This window comes from Leptonychotes weddellii, chromosome 1, assembly GCF_054177405.1.
Source record: "Leptonychotes weddellii isolate Sample4059 chromosome 1, ASM5417740v2, whole genome shotgun sequence".
NCBI classification, from domain to species: Eukaryota; Metazoa; Chordata; class Mammalia; order Carnivora; family Phocidae; genus Leptonychotes; species Leptonychotes weddellii.
The window spans coordinates 191,366,300-191,387,967 of NC_138369.1; the positions used below are offsets into that span (position 1 = coordinate 191,366,300).

The 21,668-nt window shown below is 56.9% G+C and overlaps 1 protein-coding gene across 1 annotated transcript in view; it reads right to left on the reverse strand.

Moving 5' to 3' along the window:
- The window catches only part of POFUT2 (protein O-fucosyltransferase 2), a 345,437-nt gene that overhangs the window by 317,237 nt on the left and 6,532 nt on the right, over positions 1 to 21,668 (reverse strand). The window lies entirely within an intron of this gene.

The following is a 21,668-nucleotide window of genomic DNA, read 5'->3' on the forward strand; positions in this document are numbered from 1 at the left end:
AGTGCAGCCACTAGTTATAAGGTGGGCTTTATGATTTAGGGCTGACGTTTCTGAAGGATGCTCATAATAAACCAAGTGGAAAACTGGCTGCACAGACCAATTACCAGAGACTGGTAATTAATGGATTAGGTAGCAGCTAATTAATGAATGCTCAAAACTCACCCTTTGCTAATCACTGCACTGCTTTACCACTGTTTGCATTTAGCGGTAAAGAAATGTGGACGTTTTCTGTACAAGCGCACTGGGACAGCCTGGAAGGGGCTGAGTCTGGTCTCCTGTGAATGAGGATTCAGGGCGATTTTAATTTAATTTTGCTTTTTTAAAGCTTACCCATTAGTCTGATGTTTCTACAATTAAATGAAAAATAAAGAGGAAAATGTTTTTAAAAGTAAAAATCCCCATACAAATAAAAAGCACTGTTAACAAATAATTTGCTCTCTTTTGCATCAATTTTGATTCTGTTCTTTCCCCACAATAAAAGCAACATTAAAGTGAAAATACGTGAGGCGCCTGGGTGGCTCAGTCGGTTGAGTCTCTTACTCGTGGTTTCTGCTCAGGTCATGATCTCAGGGTCCTGGGATCGAGCCCCACGTCGGGCTCCGGGCTCAGTAGGGAGTCTGCTTGAGATTCTCTGTCTCGCTCTCCCTCTGCCCCTCCCCCCTCAAATAAATCAATCTTTAAAATAAAATGAAAATATGTAACATAAGGGGACACATTAAGCTTCTGAGAAAGGGCGGGGACAGCATGCCCCCTGCCAGTTCATCCCCGGGGATGCCGCCTGTTGGATGTGCCTCAAGGTGCTCACTTGAGGGTGACGAGGCCGAGCACGTGTCACCGTGTCACCGGGTGCCCCGAGTGCTGGGGGCAGATCCGTGAGCACGACAGAGGCCGCCGCGCTTCGGAGCCTCCCCTGGGGAAGGGCGCTGGACGCCCCCGCCAGCAGGGAAGGGGTGAGGGAAGGAGGTGGTCAGACGGCAGACCGGGCCGGCCTCGCTGCAAAGACAAGCGGTTATTTAATAGGCACTGATGTTAGTTACGTGATCAAGTGTTCGAGTAATTAAAGTGAATACACTGTTTAGTAGGAGCTGAGGAGACAACCCCCGTGTGCGCGCAGGGTGGGAGTGCAGGCACCAAACGCGGGAGGCCCGGGCGGGGGAGCCAGGCTGCGCGCTCCGGGGGTACGTCGGTGAACTCAGCCCGGGCGGCGGGGGCGCAGGCAGTTGGCGCCCACACCGCGCCGATCGCTAAGCGCTCCGCTGCTTCTGCTGCCCCGTGAGCCCGCGGCCGCCCCGCGGGCACCTGCTGGCACCCCGGCTGCGGCGCCCCACGGGGACCGCTGGCCCGGGACAGGGGTGCGGAAAGCGCAGGTCACACTAGGGCGCGGCTGCCCGAGTCCGGCAGCATCTGAAGGCGATCCCGCGCCGGGCTCCGAAAGCGCCCGCCGGCCGGCCGAGGCCGCCCCTCTGCGGCTTCCCCGGCGCCGGCATGGGCACGGAGGTTGGGCGGCAGCCCACACGGGCATTGCGTGCGGCCGGTCGGGACTGTCTGGCTGCTGCGCGCGCGACAGGGCGTGCTCCAACACACCCGAACGCGCGCTCGCGCTCCGGCCGGGGCCGGGGGCCGGGGGCCGGGGGCCGGGGCCGGGGGCCGGGGTGAGCAGGGCCGGGGGCCGGGGTGAGCAGGCCCGGCGCGGCGCGAGGTCCTCCGCCGGTGCGGGTGCGGCCCGTGCTTGCCCGCCCTCCCTGCCCCCGCCCCGGGACTGGTGAACCGGTCTCCTCCTGCAGGTGCGGCGGGTGACGGAGTCTGGGCCCTCCCCCTGGGCTCCCTCGGCACCCCGGGCCACACTGAGGTCCCAGCTTCCCACCACACACCGCCCGAGCAGGTAGCAAACCCCCTCGCGGAAATGAGACATTTGAAAAGCACAACTACGAAAATCAAAATGGGTAGTATTGAATTAGAGACGAATTCTAATAGTTTAGAGCAGACGGTCCCCGATTTTAAAATGAACTTAATACAAATTATAAAAAGGATAAGAAAACAAGAGAACCAAGCAGAATTAGAAACCGTGAGCACAGTAGATGAGCTAAATAATGAGTTTACAGGGGGGAGGCCAGCTGGGAAAAAGCAAGGGACAAAGACATCCTGAGACATTTGGGTGCTGAGGGCAAGGGCTGACGCCTCGCTGATGGGGCGACCGAGCCGCGCATGAGACGCTCGCACAGCCAAGCTGTGGCAGGTGACGTAGGACTGGGATTTCCTTTTCTTAAGATTTTATTTATTAATTTGACAGAGAGAAAGAGCACGACCAGGGGGAGCGGCAGAGGGAGAAGCAGGGTCCCCGTTGAGCAGGGAGCCCGACGTGGGCCTCGATCCCAGGACCCCGGGATCGTGACCTGAGCTGAAGGCAGACGCCTCACCGACTGAGCCACCCAGGCGCCCCTGGCTGGGACTTTCTTAAAAGGAAAACAAGAAACAAAACTCCATAAATAGAGAAGAAAAGGTCTAGACAAAACGATGTTGGCCAAGGTAGATAATTGTTGGAGCCGGCATACGGGAGCTCAGGTCCTCATCTCTCTACTTTCCTGTGTTGGAGGTTTTTCATAAGGCATTTTAAGTCTGAGCGTAGACTTTTTAAAAATACAATTTTTATGGTATTCTAAGTGCTCATGGATTTTTTTTTAATATCAACACAGGTATGTACACAGAAAAAAATATAATGCTGTAAAATGTAAATTTTCCAAGTTTAAAAAAATATAAGGAACTATCAGGAAGGATTTTTGTTTTTTTAAGTAATCTCTGTGTCCAACGTGGGGCTCAAACTCATGACCCCGAGATCGAGTCACAGGCTCCACCGAGGGCCAGGCGCCCCAAGAAGGTTTATAAAGCGCAACCACTTACTTCCTTAGAACCTCTGAAACGCGTATTCATGGGGGAGGTGCCTTACTGTCAGCTGAATCTCAGCTCACAGCTCATCCCGCTTGGCCTCTCTTCCTAACACTTATCATTTGTTCATTGGCCCCCTGTGAAATGGGGACACTGTGCAGCCAAGGGCACGGGTTTCTTCGTGGCTGTGCCTGCCACCTGCACAAGCCTTCCGTGATGCAGACCCTGGAACGCACATGCATCAGTGCGAACGCGCGGCCTTGGAGCCTCCCCACGCAGACCCACACTGAAGGCAGTTTCAGTGAGATGCTGAAATGGAGAGACAGAATTTCGAGACCCTCACAAGAGGTTTATGAAGGAAAAGTGATCAGCACGTTGGTCAGTTTGTGATGATAAGCTTGGCTGCAAGAGAACGCAAAGTCTGGGTAATTGCAACATGACAAAGGCTGGAGTGATGGGGACCCCACAGGACATGAGACTATATTGAGGTTCTGTCTTTTTGGGGCAGACTCCAAACATCCACTGTTCTTATAATGAACACGTGTCAAAGATTGTATTTAACTCTAGCTAATAAGGGAAATAATAAGATGTTAAAATACATTCCATTGAGAATTCAACTCACTCTACTGGTTCAAATGCATTTGGCCTTTTATCTGCTTGTCTCCGGCAGAAAAGAGTAAGAGCTCCTGAACACAGAGCGTCTCTGAGTATGGAGGGACTTCTCAATATCCGGGGACTCGGGAGCCTCGAGTTCCTTCCCTCCCCCTCCACGTTCTGCCTACGTGCTTATCTAATTTTACGTGTCAGATAAGCTACTTGCCACTCTACGCATTACTAATTTTTTACAGATGAGTTGGATACTCCTCAAAAATACTGCAAACACACATTGCAACGCACCAGCTCCCAGACTGGTTAACTTTTAGCCATACACATGTTTCTTTTTCATTAAACATAAAGGAAACGTAGATCATCATGCTTAATAGAATTAATGAAGGAGGGACTTTTTAAAAATGATTTTTATACTTAATTCTTATTTAATCTTTAGCTCCTGAGGGTAATAGTCAATATACACATATACCCAAGTATATTATCATTCTCCTCACTCAGTAAATATCTTGAGCATTTACCTACATATTTCATTAAATTTGTAAGTTTCTTACAAAAGAAAGCAGCATATAGACTCATTTTCTTTTAATAGCATATTATAAAGTGGGTCAATTATATTAAATATACATGTTTTCAATGTTTACTGCCTCCAGTAATTTATTTCATAGGGTGTGTTCTACCATTTTATTTCTCAGTGGTTTTCTTTTGGAATATCCCTGGGAAAGTATATTAATACTCTTATTTCAATTGAAAAAGTGGGTCAGACCTTTCTTGACAGAAAATAAGTCTAATTTGACAAGATCTGACAATGATTTGACAAGAAGAATGAGATCACATGGAGGACACTGGCCATAAATAGAATGAACTAAATCTGCAGCTCCAAGTTTTGATGAAAATACATTTAAGATAATGGAATGATAAAAGACTTTTACCTTAAAATGTTGAGTTGGCATAAAAGCAATGAAATCAACACTTCAATGTCCCCAGTTCCCCTTGGCATGTCTAAGATGAAAGAAACAAAGTACTACAAGGTGACAGAGAAACATGGATGATGACAGTCCCTTGATATGTGTAGGGAAAGCCTGTAAATGTCCCAGGATTGACAATGACAAGATAACAACTACTTTTATAGGTCAAGTGGTTTATACCCTTTGCTTTCAAAACACTGTAACAAAAGCCTAGTTGAATTGACAGTTGATAAATTATTATATAATTTCTATAAATTTTTTTTCCAGACAACCTTCTGATTTTGGAAATGTTATGTAGGAGTAGAAGGTGGAATGTGGAAGATAAAACATGAAGAGTAGTTGGTGGATGATGGAGGGTGGAGGGGAATAGTGGAAGGTGGAGATGGAGGTGGAAGGTGAAGGTGGAAGGTGGAAGGTTAAGCAGGTGAAGGTGGAAGGTGGGAGGTGGAAGGGGAAGGTGGAGGGGGAAGGTGAAGGTGGAAGGTGGCAGGTGGAAGGTGGCAGGTGGAAGGTAGAGGTGGAGGTGGAAGGTAGAAGGTGGAAAGTGAAGGTGGAAGGTAGAAGGTAAAGGTGGAAGGTGGAAGGTGGAGGTGGAAGGTGGAAGGTGGAGGTGGAAGGTAAAGGTGGAAGGTGAAGGTGGAAGGTGGATGGTGGAAAGTGAAGGTGGAGGTGGAAGGTAGAAGGTGGAAAGTGAAGGTGGAAGGTAGAAGGTGAAGGTGGAAGGTGGAAGGTGGAGGTGGAAGGTGGAAGGTAGAGGTGGAAGATAAAGGTGGAAGGTGGATGGTGGAAAGTGAAGGTGGAGGTGGAAGGTAGAAGGTGAAGGTGGAAGGTGAAGGTAGAGGTGGAGGTGAATGGTGGATGGTGGAAGGTAGAGGTAAGGTGGAAGGTAGAAGGTGAAGGTGGAGGTAGAAGGTGGAAGTGGAAGGTGGAAGGTGGAGGTGGAAGGTGGAAGGTAGAGGTGAAGGTGGAAGGTAGAAGGAGGAGGTGGAAGGTGAAGGTGGAAGGTGGAAGGTGAAGGTAGAAGGTGGAGGTGGAAGGTGTGGAAAGTGAAGGTAGAAGGTAGAGGTGGAAGGTGAAGGTGGAAGGTGGAAGGTGAAGGTAGAAGGTGGAAGTGGAAGGTAGAAGGTGGAGGTGGAGGTGAAGGTGGAAGGTGGAAGTGATGGTGAAGGTGAAGGTGGAAGGTGAATGTGGATGTGATGGTGGAGGTGGAAGGTGGAGGTGATGGTGAAGGTGAAGGTGGAAGGTGAATGTGCATGTGACGGTGAAGGTGGAGGTGGAAGGTGGAAGGTGGAGGCGGAGGTGATGGTGAAAGTGGAAGGTGGAGGCGGAGGTGATGGTGAAGGTGGATGGTTAATGGTGGAATGTTAATGGACATTAAATGTGGGTCCTGGGTCTTGGTCCTCACCTGTTGAGGGTCTTGCTGTCTCTGGGGTTTTCAGGCAGTAGAGGGAACAGGGGAGTAGAGGACCCAGGTAGCCGGTGACCGGATGTGCCCGTCTGCTGGAGCAGGATTCAGGAGGCTCTGGGGTCAGGATGCAGCAGAGACACAGGGGTGGGGGGTAGTGAGCACAGGGGCGCATGACCCAGGTGCATAGCTGGGCTGGAGCCCAGGTCGCTTGTTACAAGTGCCTACATGTGAAGGAGGATGGAAGGGTTTACTTTAACACTTTAATATTTACAACAGGCCAGAAATCACCTTTTGTAAAAACCTAGAATCAAAAGATTAAGCTGTGAAGTAAAAGTAATTAAAAGGGTGTAGGTTTTCCGAGACTGGGAGCAAACCCAAAGCTTCGGGGGTTCTCTGCCAGCCCCAGCCCCCCTTGTGTTCTGGGTGCCCTTTGCTCAGGCTCTGTCTGCAGAGAGGTTGGCCACCCCACGCCCAAGTGCCCAGGATTAACTTCGAGCACAGCCTGACGCTCCCTGGACCTCCGTCCCCTGGCCTGTAGGCCCCTCCCTGGGCTGCCCTGGGGCAGGGGTTGGGGTTGGGGTCAGCAGGGTGTCCTGCTGTGTCTCCTGAGCCTCGTTTTGGGCAGAGAGCAAACTGAGCGTTTGAACAGAGTGTGATGGAGAAGGGCTTATCTGGAGCTGGAATATTTTTTAGCAAAGTCAGAGGAGGGCGACCTTCAAGCCAGTGTTTGTCTTTCTCCTTTTGCCCAGAACTAATCAGCTTAGCATGGATGCCTGAGCGACCCCGGGAGACCGGGACCCATTGCATTCAGGGTTTACCTTTTGCAAAAGGAAAGCGCCGTTTCCCCGGCAGAGCCCATAGTTTATCCCAGAGCTTCTCCCGCCGGCAGCTCTTTAAATGGGCAAAGCAGAGAGGGTCTCTTTCCTGCAGTTTGTCAAATTGCTTTATTCCTAACTATTCTCGGGCAGAAATGCTGACTGCAGGCTGAATATTATCCCCCGCTGGGTAGAGAGCTGCCAACCCCGTCCCTGCCATCAGCCATCTGGGGTCAGTGAGTGGCAGGAGAAGGTGAGCTCCGTAGGATTACCTGTCTGTTGAAACTGGCCGATTCCTGGTGACAAAGAGGTGACCTGGCTCCTGACAATAAAAGGGACGAGGCTGCATTTCCAAATTCATTATTGTCACCCATTTGCGGCTCTTGCCTCCATGCCCCTCCCACAACAAACCCAGGGGGAAAGTAGGTGGGGGTTCGAGGAAGACACTGGTAGGTGGGCCAGGCTGTTACAGAGGAATTCTTTAAATCCAGATCAAAATTCTCTGGGCGACGTGGTCATAAAACACTCAAGAGTGTGGAGTGACCGGTGGGCGTGTCTGTAGCCAAGGGGCCACCCCGTTCTCCCCGCCTCATCACCATCTCCCCTGCTGCCCCCCCTTGGGGGTCCAGGTGACCTCCCATATCCCTTGGGGCAAACCCTTGCCCAGACAAGCGGGGTGGGGGGACACCACCAGGACCCGGGCCTCTCGAGAGAGCTTCAGGGGTGGGGACAATGTGGTGGGGAGGGAGGGACCTTCTAAAGGGACGCTGTAGCAGGGGAAACAGGTGGTGCTGGAGGGACCTGGTCTGGGATCAAAGGACTCGGGTCAAACCTCTGGTCCCAGGAGCCTGTCTGTCCCTCAGTCTGCTCTTGGGCAAACAGGGTCAGTGGCTCGGCCAGCACCTCCCATTGGCTGGAGGGCACGGCAGAATGCAGCCGTGCAGGGGCCAGGGGGAGTCTCGGGCGCTCGGCTGGTGGGTCCCCTTCCTGGACAGGAGGGCTGAGCTGGGGCAGGGGCCCCCAGCGGGGAGGTCGAGGCAGGGGAGGAGGCCCCTGTGTCTCACACTGTTTCCAGGAACCGCGGATGGGGAAATGACCCCCTTCGAAGAGCAGGGAGCACCTGGTAGGAGACCATTCACAGGTTTTACCAAAACCAGGGGCGCCTGGGTGGCTCAGTCGGTTAAGCGTCTGCCTTCGGCTCAGGTCATGATCCCGGGGTCCTGGGATCGAGCCCCACCTCGGGCTCCCTGCTCAGCGGGGAGTCTGCTTCTCCCTCTCCCGCTCCTCCCTCTCATGCTCTCTGTCTCTCATTCTCTCTCTCAGATAAATAAATAAAACCTTTAAAAAAACAATAAATAAATAAAGCAGCAAGGGGATGAGACCGTGTTTTTTAAAAATGGAAGGACAGAATAAGAAAAAAGTGGACAAATACCTAAACACAGTTCCAGAAACGTAAAGCCTTGGAGACTTAGGCATCAAGACCTCCTGAGTCTCCAAGAGCGCTGGAGCAAGACTGACGAGCCTAGGGACGTGGAAGACGCAGTCTGGAGTCACAAATCCAGGTGCGAACAGTGGGGCGCGGGGCCTGGGGGGCTGCCACGGGCCCGAGGTTTCTCCAGGAGCCGGGAGGGAGCCACGGCAAGTGTGCATCTCAGAGACGTTGAGGAGATGACAGGGCAGCCAAAGCAGAGCCTGTGACTTTCAAACACACACGTAACATGAGTAAAGACCCGACTGTTTCACTTCTAGCAACAGTGGACAGAGACGAGCTGGAGACCCCCTGCCCTGAAGTCCCAGCCAACTCTCCCCGGGCCCCTCAGGATGCTGCGGTCGTGGGGCAGCCAGGACCCTGGGATCTGGGAGACGGGCGCCCGCGGGGGACGGGCACCAGGCCCAGCCCGCACCGTGGGAGGAGCTCCGATGGAGAAACTTCGAGAATGCGGGTGCTGAGCTGGGGCCGGCCCAGGAGGGCTTGCAGCTTGCAGCTCCGGCAGGCTGTCCTGCACACACCTGGCTGGAGACCATCCCGAGGCACCTGGGGGACAGGACAACAGGCCCCGGTGGGCCACATGGCATGGCTGCGCCCCTCTCCCCTTTCCTCTGTGGAGAAGCCCAGCAACACCGCCACCCTTGGGTGCAGCTGAAACCACACACCAGGGGACGAGCTGAACTTTTCTTTAATTTAAATTTAAATTTAAAGAGCCGTGTGCAATGTAGGGACACAATATTGGACAATGCGGAAAGTACACTTTCACTGTGAATAGTATTTTTGATAGTAAACTCTCACATTTCCTTTTTGTTGGGAAAAAACTTACCCTCATTATAAGAAGATAGTTCCTACAATTCTGAATTTCTACAATTCTACCAAGAGAATTCTCTTGGTACAGTGAAGACGTTATTATACCATTTTCTGGCTTCTGCTGACACTGATGAGAAGTCAACAATCTAATTATCATTCATTTGTAAATAATCTACATTTTTGCCTGTTCTTAAGTATCTTCTCTTTTTCCTTGGTTTCTGAATTTTCACATTACATATTTAGATATAAGTTTGTTTTAATTCATTCTCCTTTGGATTTATTGAGCTTACTGAATCTTTCAGGTATCTGTAAACTATCTGAAAACTCCTCAGCTATTATCTCTTGAAATACTGCCTCTCCTCCGTTCCATCATTTTCTTCAAAAAAATCCTCTGGATGGAGTTCCAGTGTAACTCTGTTGGGTCTGTTTTCCAGTTCACCATTCCTCTCTTCAGCTGCATCTAATCTGTTGTTTAGACGTTGAATGGTATGGTGATTTGTTTCCTTTGTTCTTACGACTTTTGATCATCAGCTTCTTATTTGATTCGGAAGTATATTTGATTGAAATCCTTTGAGTCCTTGACTTATTTCTCCCCTCAAAAGATTTGTGTTTGCTTCTGGCACCTGGGAGATGCCCCCACTGGGACTGTGTTTGTAAATAACCAGCTTGAAACTTAGACCATGGAGTCCGCATGAGTTTAGACCTCCCACCCCACTGAGGTCTGGCTGGAGTCTCTGAGTGCTCAGGGGAGTTCTGTCTTTCCTTGGTGTCGGGGTTGAGATGGAAGCATTGCTGGTGCGTCTGTGTGTTTCTGCAGGCATGCTTTTATTCGCCCCGTGAAGTCCTGGCTTCACGAAGGGTCCCTGTCCATGTACCCACCTCGGGACAGCCTCTCGCCCAGTCCGTGTGCTTGTCAGCACTGCCCCAGGTCTGCCAGGCATTGCGGAAACCCCAGATGTGGAAGTGGGTTTGACCTGGCTTGTCTCCTGGGGTTCCTGACTTCCCTGTTTGGCATCTTGCAATTTCTTTGTTTTCGTGAAAGTTTTCTTTTAATTTGGCCAACTAATCGTTTTCTCCAGAAGGGTCCTCCAGGGCGTCTGATCTGCTGTACAAAGAAACAGGAGTCCCCACGGCTGTTCTTCCCTCTCTGTGTCCCTTTGGTATGGATCTGTCTTAGCTGGGGTTCCCTAAAAAAACAGATGGACGCAAGGATGCTTTAATGGGGAGGCATAAATTCAGGGCAGTGAGAGTGAGGAGCAGGGGAGCGGGGGGAGGGACGTGCTCGCAGCAAACGGAGCCTGGCCCAGCCGGTCTCTGCTTCAGCTGGAGCTGCAACGGCCCCACTCGGCAGCTCCATTTCCTTGGCAAGTGGGGCTTCTTGGGACAGACTTCATGGAGGTGATGGCCCTGGGGCGCCTTGGGGGGGGACAGTGAGTCTGCCTGGGCCCCTCCCGGTGCCCCCCTCCCATTGGCCAGAGTTGTCCCGCAGGAAATCGGTGGTCCCTGCCTCCCAGCCTCTGCACATCTGCCCTGGCCACCGCGTCCTCCAGGGGGCTCACTCAGGGCCAGCTGGGGTGGGGCGGGGGGCGGCAGGTGCTGCTCTTCTGGGTGCTCCAGGGTGGCTGAGGTGGGGGAGGAGCTCTGCACCCTCCGGGTTGGGTGGCAGGTTGGCCCACGTGGCTGGAGATGTGCACTTCCAGACCACACCGGCCAGGCCGAGGTGTCCATAACAGGGCGCGGATCTTCAGAAGCAGGGTGAACGGATCATGTTTCCAACCCCCTTGCCCCCACAGCTCGCGAAATCCTCAGCCCATCACCCCTGCCCTGGCCCTGGTCAGCCCGGGGTAAACTCACTCAATGCTCTGGGTGCAGGTCATGGGGAAGGAGGGCTAATGTGCTCTGACCCTATGGGTGGGGGCCTCCAGCCTCCAGCCTGTGATCTGATGGCTTAGTTCAACTCGGGGAAACAGTGGCAAGCTGGTCTTGGTGGCAGGTCAGCACAGTCCTCAGGCCAGCATTATCGGTGTCCACTGGTTTTCAGACCCTCTCTGACACCGTGGTCCTTCCAGGCCAAACTCCAAAACCCCGTGTCCACCTCCTTCCCTGCCTGTAAGGAAGTCTCATGAACCTTCCAAGTCCTGCAGAAACCTCCTCAGGATGGGGTCACGAATGCTGTAGCACATTGGTCAGGGCTCCATGGGAGGAGAGGACCCTGGGGCACCCACATGCTGTGCTCACACTTGACCGTGGAACGAGCCTCCTGTGGACACGAGCTTGGGCAGCACGGCCAGACTGTGCCCCTCGCTGGCCCCGCATGACCTCCAGGAGAGGATAAGACGGGCAAGGGGGACAAGAGGAGGGGCAGAAACGGGAGCAAGCAAGGCCCCACCCTGTCCACCGCTGACCCCCAGGCAGGGGCATTTAGCGGGCAGCAGGTCAGGGGCGAGCTGGGCCCCCAGTGTCCTGGCTGCCGATGAGCAGAGGCTTATGGGCAACCAACCAGCAGGCAAAGTAGTGCCGAGTGAGTTAACGGTGGCGAGTCTTCTTCCAGCAGGAATCTGTTATTCCAGGGACTTTGGATGCGCAGCCGTGTCCTAATGGGGGTGACGGGGCGGGCAGGACAGCGTATTTCTCCCTGGTGCCGGAGTTAATCATGTGGCGCTGCGGGTGGTGGTGTTCGTGCCTTCCTGCCTTTGTAGGGCCCCCGCTGCCGTGGGTTGTCCTGAGTCCTCCTCTGCTCAGTGGGGGGACCGGGCGGCCACGGCCGCGGCGGCTGGGACCGCGAGAGACCCCTGTGCCTGCACAGGTCTTTGGTGGATGAGCCCTGAGGGGCTGTGGGGGGTCATGGTTGTGGCCACGGGAGTCCACGTCCTTCCAGCTGCAGGTGGCTTTTCAGTTACGGGGGAGGGGACCCACCGGCCGCTCAGTGCTGGGAAGAGCGCCCTGCCGCGGACGGGGTGGCCTCCAGTCGCAATGGCAGTGTCACCAGGAATACCAGACAAGCTCAGAGATCAGCTAGTCACCAGAACCCACGCTGACCCAAACTGACACGCGGCTCACTTTACCCTGAGTCTTAGAGATGGGGCTTCTGCTAGTCAGACGGTCTCCCTGTCCTTCAAATCAAATGCGGTCCAAATGCCTCGTAATTTTGCTGTACTTTTCAATGTTGCTCGTCTGTTCAGAAGTACAGCAATTTACCCTAACATCTCCCCGTTATTGCACATTTGTCAGAATGATCCTCTTTCATCTAGACGATGCTGCAGTGAACATCTTCGGGGAGGTTTCAGGTCACGTGAGGCATGTTCTGAAGCAGGATCCCCACCAGCAGGATGGCCGGTCAGACCTCATACATGTAGTTAGTGCTTTCGCAGCATAACAAGTATCATGGTCTAATAATACACGATCAAGGACTATTTGCAGGCGGTTGTGTCCCAGTAGGTTCCGAAGGAATCAGCAGTTTCAGGCCGTCCAGAATCTGTAAAGTAAATGCACCCTCCTGTGCAGACAACTCACAGATTGTCTACAAGAAACAAATATGCGTGGGGTGGGGTCCCCTATGTCATTCGCTAATTACCGTAATGCCTTTTATCCACAGGTGACTCGTTAAAAAAGCTTAATTTCGGAAGGTTCGTGACATGGGTTGGAATTGTGTTTGAGGTTTGGCCACCCACTAAGCCCTCACATGAGTTCTCATGTTGGATCCTCAGGATGGCGTGTGCCAGGGGCCTGCTTTATTTCAGGCGTGGAAGCTGGGCTTCCAGAGTGACAGGGCGTGCAGTTCCAGGCCGGCAGGTGCCGGCGGGTCCACGTGGGTCCCTGCGGGTGGTGCCCCTGCTGTCTGCCACCCCGACGGCGTGACCCCTCGGCCGGCCGGGAATGAGCCCACTCCCCGCTGTCGGACAGGGGTCCGGAGTCCTTCTCCACTGGCGCAAGGGGCCCCCTCTCAGTGCGGAGCTCACCCCTGCACTTGGGCACCAACCCTGCACCCTGCCTCCCGAGTCAGCAGCCTGCACCTGAGACCCCGGCCAGCGAGGAGAGGGGCGTTTTTTCTGTATTGTGCTTTCTAATTTGTTCTCCCCCTTTTCTCCTTTCTTGCCGTCTTTCAGTTTGATTCTTTTTCTAGGTCAACTTTCTCCCTGAAAACTATGTGGGGGGAGCATTGCCCTTTCTCTCCCTCTGCCCGGGATCCAGCACCTGTAATCGGCTCTTTACCTGCGAAGTCCGCGGCGACCCGCTCTCCTTTGATTCTCGCCCCGCCCCGTCCCCCTCCCCGTGCTGTGGGCTCTGTCACTCACTCTAAGCCCGCGGAGTGGGCACCACCACGGCTTGAGGCTCACAGAGGCCCCTCTCTTGGCCGCGCTCATGGCCACGGTCTGCTTGCTTCCAGTCCCCTCTGCGCATCTTCAGCTTTCCTCTGGGACTATTTCCCATCTTTGGTTTCTCTATAATGTTCAGAAGCTCCTTCAGGGAGGTCCCCTTATGGTGTTTCTTTGCCTGGAAATAATCTGTATTTGCTCTGGTTCTTGAAAGACAGTTTTGCTGGGAACACAAACCCAGCTGACGGTTCTCTGTGGGTGCTGTGGGACTGAAGGCTCTTGCCCTGTCCCGTGTCACCTCGGCTCCCAGGGCTCGTGGGCACAGCACTCTCCAGCTCTGGGTCTCTTTGGCTTTACCTGTCGGGATCCTCTGGGGCTCCGGATCCGCCGACGGGGTCTGGGACACCCACACACCTGCACACTGTCACGTTGTCATGCTGCCGTTCGGCTACCCAGCTACTTTGTTGCATGTGGAGTCTGCTGTTTCCTTACTGCCTTTCAAGAAGTTCCGTCATGAGGCCTTCATCTCTAGAGGTTATATGTCAGGTTTGATAGGGCCCTGTACCTCTGCCTCACCCCAGTGCTCTTTTACTCCCGTAAATCCGTCATCACTGCCCCGCATCCGCTGTCGGGTTGTTCCACACCCGCGGCATCCGGTGGGGCCCCGCGGTCTCTCTGACCCTGGCACAGGGTGGGATGCTTCCTTCGGCGTCTGGTGAGCTTGTGCTGGGAAATCGCTTTTGTGTACGTGGGAACCTTGGAGGTGGGGGGGGGGTGTTTGCCTCTGCAGGGACCCCGGGCAGCCCACCCGGAAAGCTTTGGCGTGTGTGTGTGTGTGTGAGTGCACACACGTGTGCACTTCGGGTTCTAAGGCTGGGTGAGGCTGGCTTGTGGTTAGAAATGATTGGGGGAGACTTTCTCTTCTTTGCTGCTCCACCCGGAGCTGGGGCTCACACAGCCACCATCCCCACCAATGTCCTGTGACCAGTGGGGCACCCGGTTCCTCCTTTTGGGGCTCCTGGCTTAATACAGGATTTCTGTTCTGTTGTCCTGCCCTGCAGATATCCCACACGTGTCTCCCTGCCACTTGTCTGGGATTCGCGAAAGCCTGGGATCCTGCTCAGCAGGGGTTGAGGTCCACACTTCTCATGGTCCCTGACCTTTGGGGGGTCCTCTTATAGTCTCCCCAGTTCAGCCGTGTACCCAACAAAACAGTTTCCAAAGCTGTTTGTCGGGCATTTTCAGGTTTTAGAAGCTCACTGCTGGGAGGGTCCCTCCTGCATCTTGCCCACCCTGTGGCTGGAAAGACTCCAGGCCCGACCGTCCAGAGCCCCCAAGCATTGCATGAAGACCCTCTCCAGCCCGGCCTGGCACGAGCCATGGCATGCCACAGAGCGGCCAGGCCTTTCCTTCCGGCCCTCCCTCTTCTCTCCAGCTTCCGGTGCCCCTGCCAGCCGGCCGTGAGGCTCCTCTCTGCTCACCCAGACAGTCCTTCACATGCCCTGCTCATCCCGGCGGCAAAGCATCACTCGTTCATGAAGCTGCTCTCTCTGAGACCCTTAGTCTCACGTCATTGTCACCATGGCCACCCGGAGGCTTGCTTCTTCGTCCTCGACCCCTGCCCCCCCCCAGGAGGCTGAGGGCCTGGGAGGGCGAAGGAGGGGCCCTCATAGCCCAGTGCCGGCCCCCAGCAGGTTGGGGACAGCGGCGAGGGGCCGGCTGGCTGGGGCAGGGAGGAAGCAGTCGTGAGGAGGGCCCCTGCCTGCAGGCCGGCTTGTGCGCAGGAATGTTCGCAGGCGGGGGGTGCAGGCGGGGGAGGCGGAGGGAATGTTCGAGGGGGGGGGCGTGGGCAGGGGAGGCGGAGGGCCTTGGTCCTGCTTGTTGAGGGACATGCACTGATGACATCGTAGCGCTCCGCGGACTCGTCCACGGCGTGCGCAGCTGGGAGGAAAGTGGCCCAGGGGACATGGAGCTGCCCTAGTTTGTCCTGAAAAGGTCTATTAATAGACACAAGAGATTGAGTCTGTGACAGGCCGTTTCGTGGGGGTCCAGCCCTCATTAGTTGGCTAATGTGGTGATGAGGGCCCCGGGACGGCCGTGGGTACAGATGGCTCCAGAGCCCAGACGAGGATGTCTCGTGCCCGACTCCCTGTTAGCACCAGGGTAGTGAGCCCCCACATCCCGGCTCCAGCCAGCCCCCCTCCCTGCGGCCCGGCCTGGGCTCCGGACGCAGACGCCCCACCTCGGCCTCCTCCCTACCACCCCGCACCTCCTCCTGCAAGTTCTGCTCCCCGGGGGGGGTCCCGGTCACCCGTCAGACTCCAGGAGCCAGGGTCTGGCTACTGCTGGGGACGCAGGACCCACAGGCAGGCAGGCCGCTGGGTCTGTCCGCATGGCCATGAGGGGCTGCAGGGCGCTTCTGGGGACTTGCGGCTGCCCATGTTGGGAGGGCTGCCAAGAACGTTCTGAGCCTTGGGGCAGAGGACACTGCCCTGCAAAATGGGCAGCCTCCTGTCACCACAATTAGAAGGATGTTTATATCCAGGGAGCTTGAATCTTCACTGGCCTCGTGTTTTCTGGGAGGGCCGGGAGATGGCTGTTCGGCTCAGGACGTAGGCCCCACGTCACACTAGTGAGTTCCAGGAACAGAGCCAAAGCCACCGAAGCCCCAGGCCAGGGCTGAAGAAGAGGCTGGAAGCCGGCTGCCCGGGTCACGTGCCTGAGGGTCTGAACCCTGGAGTGACCGGGGCAGTCACCTGTGATCTCCATGCTTCTGTTCAAATATCCTCTGTGTTCTTGTCTTGCAACGAGAGCACATGTGTATTAGTTATCAGCTGCTACACAGCAAATTACCCAAAACTTAGCGGCCACACCAACCTTTGTCATCCCAGAATCTCTGGGTTGGGACCTGGGTGTCCGCTGGGCCAGGGTTGTGTCATCTTGGGGGTCCCTCTGAGCTGGGTCTGATTTCAGGATCTCTCAGTAGGTGTTGGTGGGATTCTGGTCCTCAGCAGGACGCTGTGAGGGCAGTCCCCACCTTGGGCGCCTCTCCAGGGGTGAATCGGGTGTGGCGGGTGGAGGGCGGCTCCTGAGTGAGCAGGGGAGAGAGGGCGGGGGAGGGACAGAGAGACACAGAGACCAAGGGAGACAGGGAGGGAGAGACGGGGAGAGAGAGATGGAGGGGCACTCACATTATCAGAAATAAAAAGGAAAAGAACACAATGTCACCTGGGATCTTACTGTGCTGACAAGTCAGGCTTTTCTTTTCATTGTGTGCTCCCGGGTGTGTGCACGTCCCCTAATGTCTCAGCCTGGAGACATCGGGATCCAACTTAATGCTCTTTACAGCCCGCCTCTTCGGTGCTGTGCACCCCTTCTAATCATTAGCTGGTGGCGGTCGCTGAACGGTGCATGACGTGGAGACATTGTGACTCGTGCACGGGTCGGGAGATTTCTGGAGCGCTCTAGAATCAAACCAAGTGAGGCCGATTGTTCGGGTACACGGGTTATTTATCTGGCCCAGAGAAACTGATCCCTTCTCAGATGTGAAAGCCAAGATCTCAGCCCTGCGAAGCCTGGATGTTTCCTGCCTTTGTTCCCAGGGGCTTGGGAGGGGCTGGTGAATAGGCGGGAAGGAGGGAGGAGGGGCTGCCCAAGTGGGGAGACCTCGTTGGGCCTGGCCAGAGAGCTGGGCCTCAGAAGCTGCGGGTGGCAGGCTGGTCAACGGCTGGCCCGTCTCTGCGGGCCCACGGCTCACCTCCTGGGACAGGGGACCCCACCTGGGGATGGTGTCCTGCCCAGAGGGCCAGTGAGTGCTAGAATAACGCTTCGTGTCCCTGTCCCGGTGTCCGGCCGAGCCAGGCACTTTGTGGGGTCAAAGGGGAACAAGCCAGGCTCAGGACAGACTCATCAGTAAGGACCCCAACAGTGGGGCCTCGTTTAAAGGCAGCAGGTGGGGCAGGGGGCGAATGGCCCAAAGGCAGGGGTCTGGTCTGCGGCCACCCTCTGGGCTTGTGACAAGTCTGGTAGATGCTGGGCCCCCCTCCGCGGGCTCCTTCCGCTTCCCGCTTCTGGCGGCTCCAGCGGCGCTTGGCTGCGGCCTCGTCTCTGTGGGCTCTGCCTGTTTGTGGCCCTGTCCCGTGGCTCCCGGGCTCTTCTCCCTGTGGGGACACCAGGATTGGATGTGGGGTCCAGGATGGTCCATAATTTAGGCCCACCTGTAAGGACCTTTTTACACACAAAGTCACGTTCTGCGGTCCCAGGAGGAAGGACAGGAATTTGGGGAGCATGACTCAACCCGCCGTAATGCGTGAGAACAGGCATGGGTACGCCCTGTCTTGCTTCTTTCTTAGATCATACCTGCCGATAAATTTTACTTGAATGTAAATATTAGATTGGATTTGAATTGAGTTCAACAAAAGGAAATGTAGGGATTCTTCCCTCCGCCTAACGGCACGATGGGTCCGAAGGCTGCCCCAGGCTGGAGGCAGGGGCCCGGAGGGGTGGGGGACGCAGTCCTGGAGAGTCGCAGCCCCGGGGGGACGGACGGCTGCCTGGGCCCTCAGGTGTCCGGGTCAGCATCTGCGATTCTGACTTTCTGTTCTGGAAACTGGGCTTTGTAAGATTCGGAGGCCTTGCCGTCAAACCCGAGGCTTCAGAAGCCTGTGTGTGGGGCCGGGAGCGGGCGGCCCTGGGGAGGCCGGGCGGGACCCAGGCCACCGCCCGCCGCACGGCCACCTCCCTCCTGGACCCAGGACGCCAGCCCTCGGAGGGTCCCCGGAGCCCATCTGTGGCCCAGCGCGTGGCTGCCGGTGGTGGAGAGGCGCCCACCCTCCAGCCTCCTTGCAGACACCGCTCCCTCTCCGTTAGTTCCCGCGGGGAGAGGTGCGTCCCGGTCGGGCTGCTGCGTCCCCCGGTGGTTGTTGGTGAAATGGCCCCTGGCTGTAGCCTGGTGACACTCCGGCCCCGGGGGGGACAGGCCACCCTCTGGCGCTGCAGCGTCCCCTCTGCCCTGGGTGGTCCGGTCCCTGCGTGGATGGTGCGCCGTCCCTGGGAGACAGCTTGGGCGCCTTACTGGTTGCTCTTCATCCAGCGGACAGTCTTGAACTGGAGTTTGCGGCTGGTTAAAAATGGCCCTGAAATATCAGGTCCCAATCCCTGGAACCTGAGAATGTGACCTTATAAGGAAAAGGGTCTTTGCAGATGGAAGTTAGGGGTGTAGAGGTGGATTCTCCAGTGGGCCCTAATGCCTCCATGGGGCCCTTATAAGACAGAGGCGATGGCGGGTGGGGGTGGGGTCAGGCGGCAGAAGGGGACAGGCTGTGTGGCCGCGGACACGGAGACTGGGGTGAGGGGCCACAGCCCCGGGGAGCTGAAGGAGGCGGGGAGGGTCCTTCCCCGGCCCCAAAGGAGCCCCATGGTCAGAACCAGAGTGAGCGCTGGGGAGGCAGTAGAATGTACTCGAGACCCTCGGTCAGTGTCTCTGTGGCCCTCTGGTGACCTTGGGCACATGGCTTGACCTCTCTCAGGCCTAGCTTGCCCGCCGTCAGAGCTACCTCCTGTCACTTGGCTTCTTGTGGGCGGGTTGGTCCTGCCCCCACAGGTGGGGGGCTCCTGGCTCACTGGGTCCTGTCCTGCTTGGCTACTCCCCCCCGGCCCTCCATGAGCACAGCCGAGTGGGGGCACGGGTACCACTCACCCTTGGGCATCCCCAGAGCAGACAGCTGGATCCCCTCGTCCTAGAGCCTGAGCTGCACCCCAGGGTCCTGGCAGGGCCTAGTGAGGGCTGCTGGTGCAAGGCAAGGTCCGGAGTTTCAACGCTGGAAAGTGACCTTGGCTCAGCCCAGGGCACGGGGCTTGGACACACTGGAATTTCCTTCCCCTCTGGGGAGCTGAGTCTGTAGGAGGCCCTGCAGCCCCTCGGTTCTGGAGGACCCCCATGGCCCCATTTCCCACCAGAATGAGACAACCTGCCCTATGGCATTTCTAGCCTCTGAATGGTGGCCCTGGGCCAAGGCTGGGGCCCCGGGGTCCCCGGGCTGGAGCCAGACCCTCCCCAGGGGTGCCTCAGGGCTGCTTGGACCCCCTGGGGTCTCTCATCTCCTCCACCCTTCCTGGGGCCTCGCCGGGAAGATAGCCGAATCCCTTTGCATTTTGGAGTCTGAGCTCGCGGTCTCCAGGGGGCCCCCTGACACCCACTCAGTTGCTTGGGGCCCTGCTTCTGTTCTGCCATCTGGGGGCAGCGGGCGCCGAGGGGTCTGTGTCAGAGTTGAGGTGGAGCCAGGACACCCCAGGGTGAGGACCGGACTGAGCTGGGGGACCCGGCTCCGGCCGCGGGGCAGGGGTAGGCCCCGGCACAAGGTGGCATGGGGTCCCGGGCTGAGGGAAGCCACTTGCCCCACTGGGTCCTGGTCCTGGGGGTCCCCCGGCCACTGTGCCACCAGGGTGGACGGGCTTGGGCCCAGACGCAAGGCCTGGGACCGCTTTAGAGAGGGGAGGAGCGCCGGACAGAGGTGCCCATGATCGTGTGGTCAGCCCAAGGTCAGAGGTCAGGGGTCAAGAGTCTGAAGACGATGAAGACGATGGCATGTGGCCCTCTCGCCCCCCCCCCGCAGCGCCCCCTGAGGCCGGTGCTCACCCCCAGGACGCGGTGGGGAGACGGCCATTGGGCAGCAGCTCTGCTGGAGGAGGGAGCACCACCATCCCCAGGGGGCAGAGCAGATGCCAGAGACAAGGGGTCCCCGCTCGCTGGCCAGGGTGGGGACAGGAGGCGTGGCAGCTGTGGCCGCCGCGTGGGAGCCTGGGAAGACCCTCGGTGCATAATGGGCTTGCTCTGTGGCCGGAGCATGCTCCCTGCCGCTGGATTCTCCGACGTGAAATGGGGAGCAAGTCAGACATGCGGGACCAAGGGCCGGACAGACAGATGACCGGGCGGAGGGCGCGTGTCTGAACAGCCAGCATCTGCAGAGACAGAAGTCCAAGTCTGGCCAGCGGTCAGCCCTGGAAGGACGGGGCTGGGCCGGCTTGAAGGCTTCCACCCCGTGTGGGCCGTGGAGGGGCTGCCGGCAACCGGGGTGTGGACAGTCCCGGGGTCCCAAACAGGAGAGTGGGTCAGGCGAGCACTGTCCCCACCGCCCGGGGCTGGGGGCCGAGAGGCGGGGAGCCCCCATCCCAGCAGCGGGACGACCAAGCAGAGCCCCAAAACGAGACTCAGGATCCAGCGCAAACACAAGGTGGAAGGGAAGGTCAAGACCCAGCCGGGGAGCTTGTTGGTCTTCTGCCTCATTGGGAAGGATTTGCAGCAGCTGAAGAGAACAAACACGGCACAGGCAGAGGGAATTTGGGCAAAGGGTGAATGGAGGCAGGCTAGAAGAAGAGAAGTGGGCTGGGGAGGTCTCTGCAGGGGTGCAGGGCGGGTCCCTGAGAACAAGGGAACCTGGGGGGCTCTGGCTGCTCAAGGGAGGAGCAGGTGGGTGTGCGGGAACTCCTGGGAAGAGAGGGGCCTGTGGTGACATCACCCCATGGGTGCCTGGAGAGGAGGTGGGGCTGGGGCTGGGCACCTGATGAGCTCGAAGCTCCTGACAAGGTCTGCAGAGGTGTGAGGGTGTCAGAGGGTGGCCAGGGTCAAGCAGTGCACGGACCCCCCCATCAGTGTCCTCCCTGCTGGGCAGACGCCGGGGCTCAGCCAGAGAGCAGAGGTAACCAGCATCAGGGGCTGGTCAGGGGAAGGGGTGGGGCCTGGGGGGGCCTGGCAGGGACGGGTCTGGGCAGGACAGCAGGAGCCAGGCCACTTTCCTGGCCCGCTTGGCTCCTCACCCTGCTGTCTTGGAGTTCCCGGACACTTGGGGCTGGGGCCTGCGTTTCCAAGTTCACTGGGCTGTCCTGGCAAGAGCCCCGGGCAGGACGACAGGGCCGTCTCTGCAGTGCTGGGAGGCGGAAGGGGCAGGTGGGCAATTCAGGTTTCAAGGGTGTCTTGTGGGCCACAGAAAGGTGGCCACTGACCCCCACTCTGTGATGAACTCAGAGCCTGGCCCAGGCCACTGGAGGAGGGGCTCCGCCGCGGGCACCCTGTCATCTGAGGATCCAGGGGTTTCTTCCTGTGCCACACTGGCCTAGGAGCCTCAGGCAAGAGCTCAGATGTGCTTGTGGGGAGGGCTCAGGTGTGCCTGGGGGAGGGCTCAGGTGTGCCTGGGGGGAGGGCTCAGGTGCAATCTTGGTGAGACTCAGGGTGCCCTGGGGAAGCACTCAGGTGTGTGGCCCCGTGTCTCTCCTTGCTTCCTTGCACTCGGGCAGGTCAGGGAGGGTCTGCTAGACTCCAACAGAGGCTACCCTGAGGCTGGGCGCTCAGGAAGTCATTGTCACCAATCCCCCTAC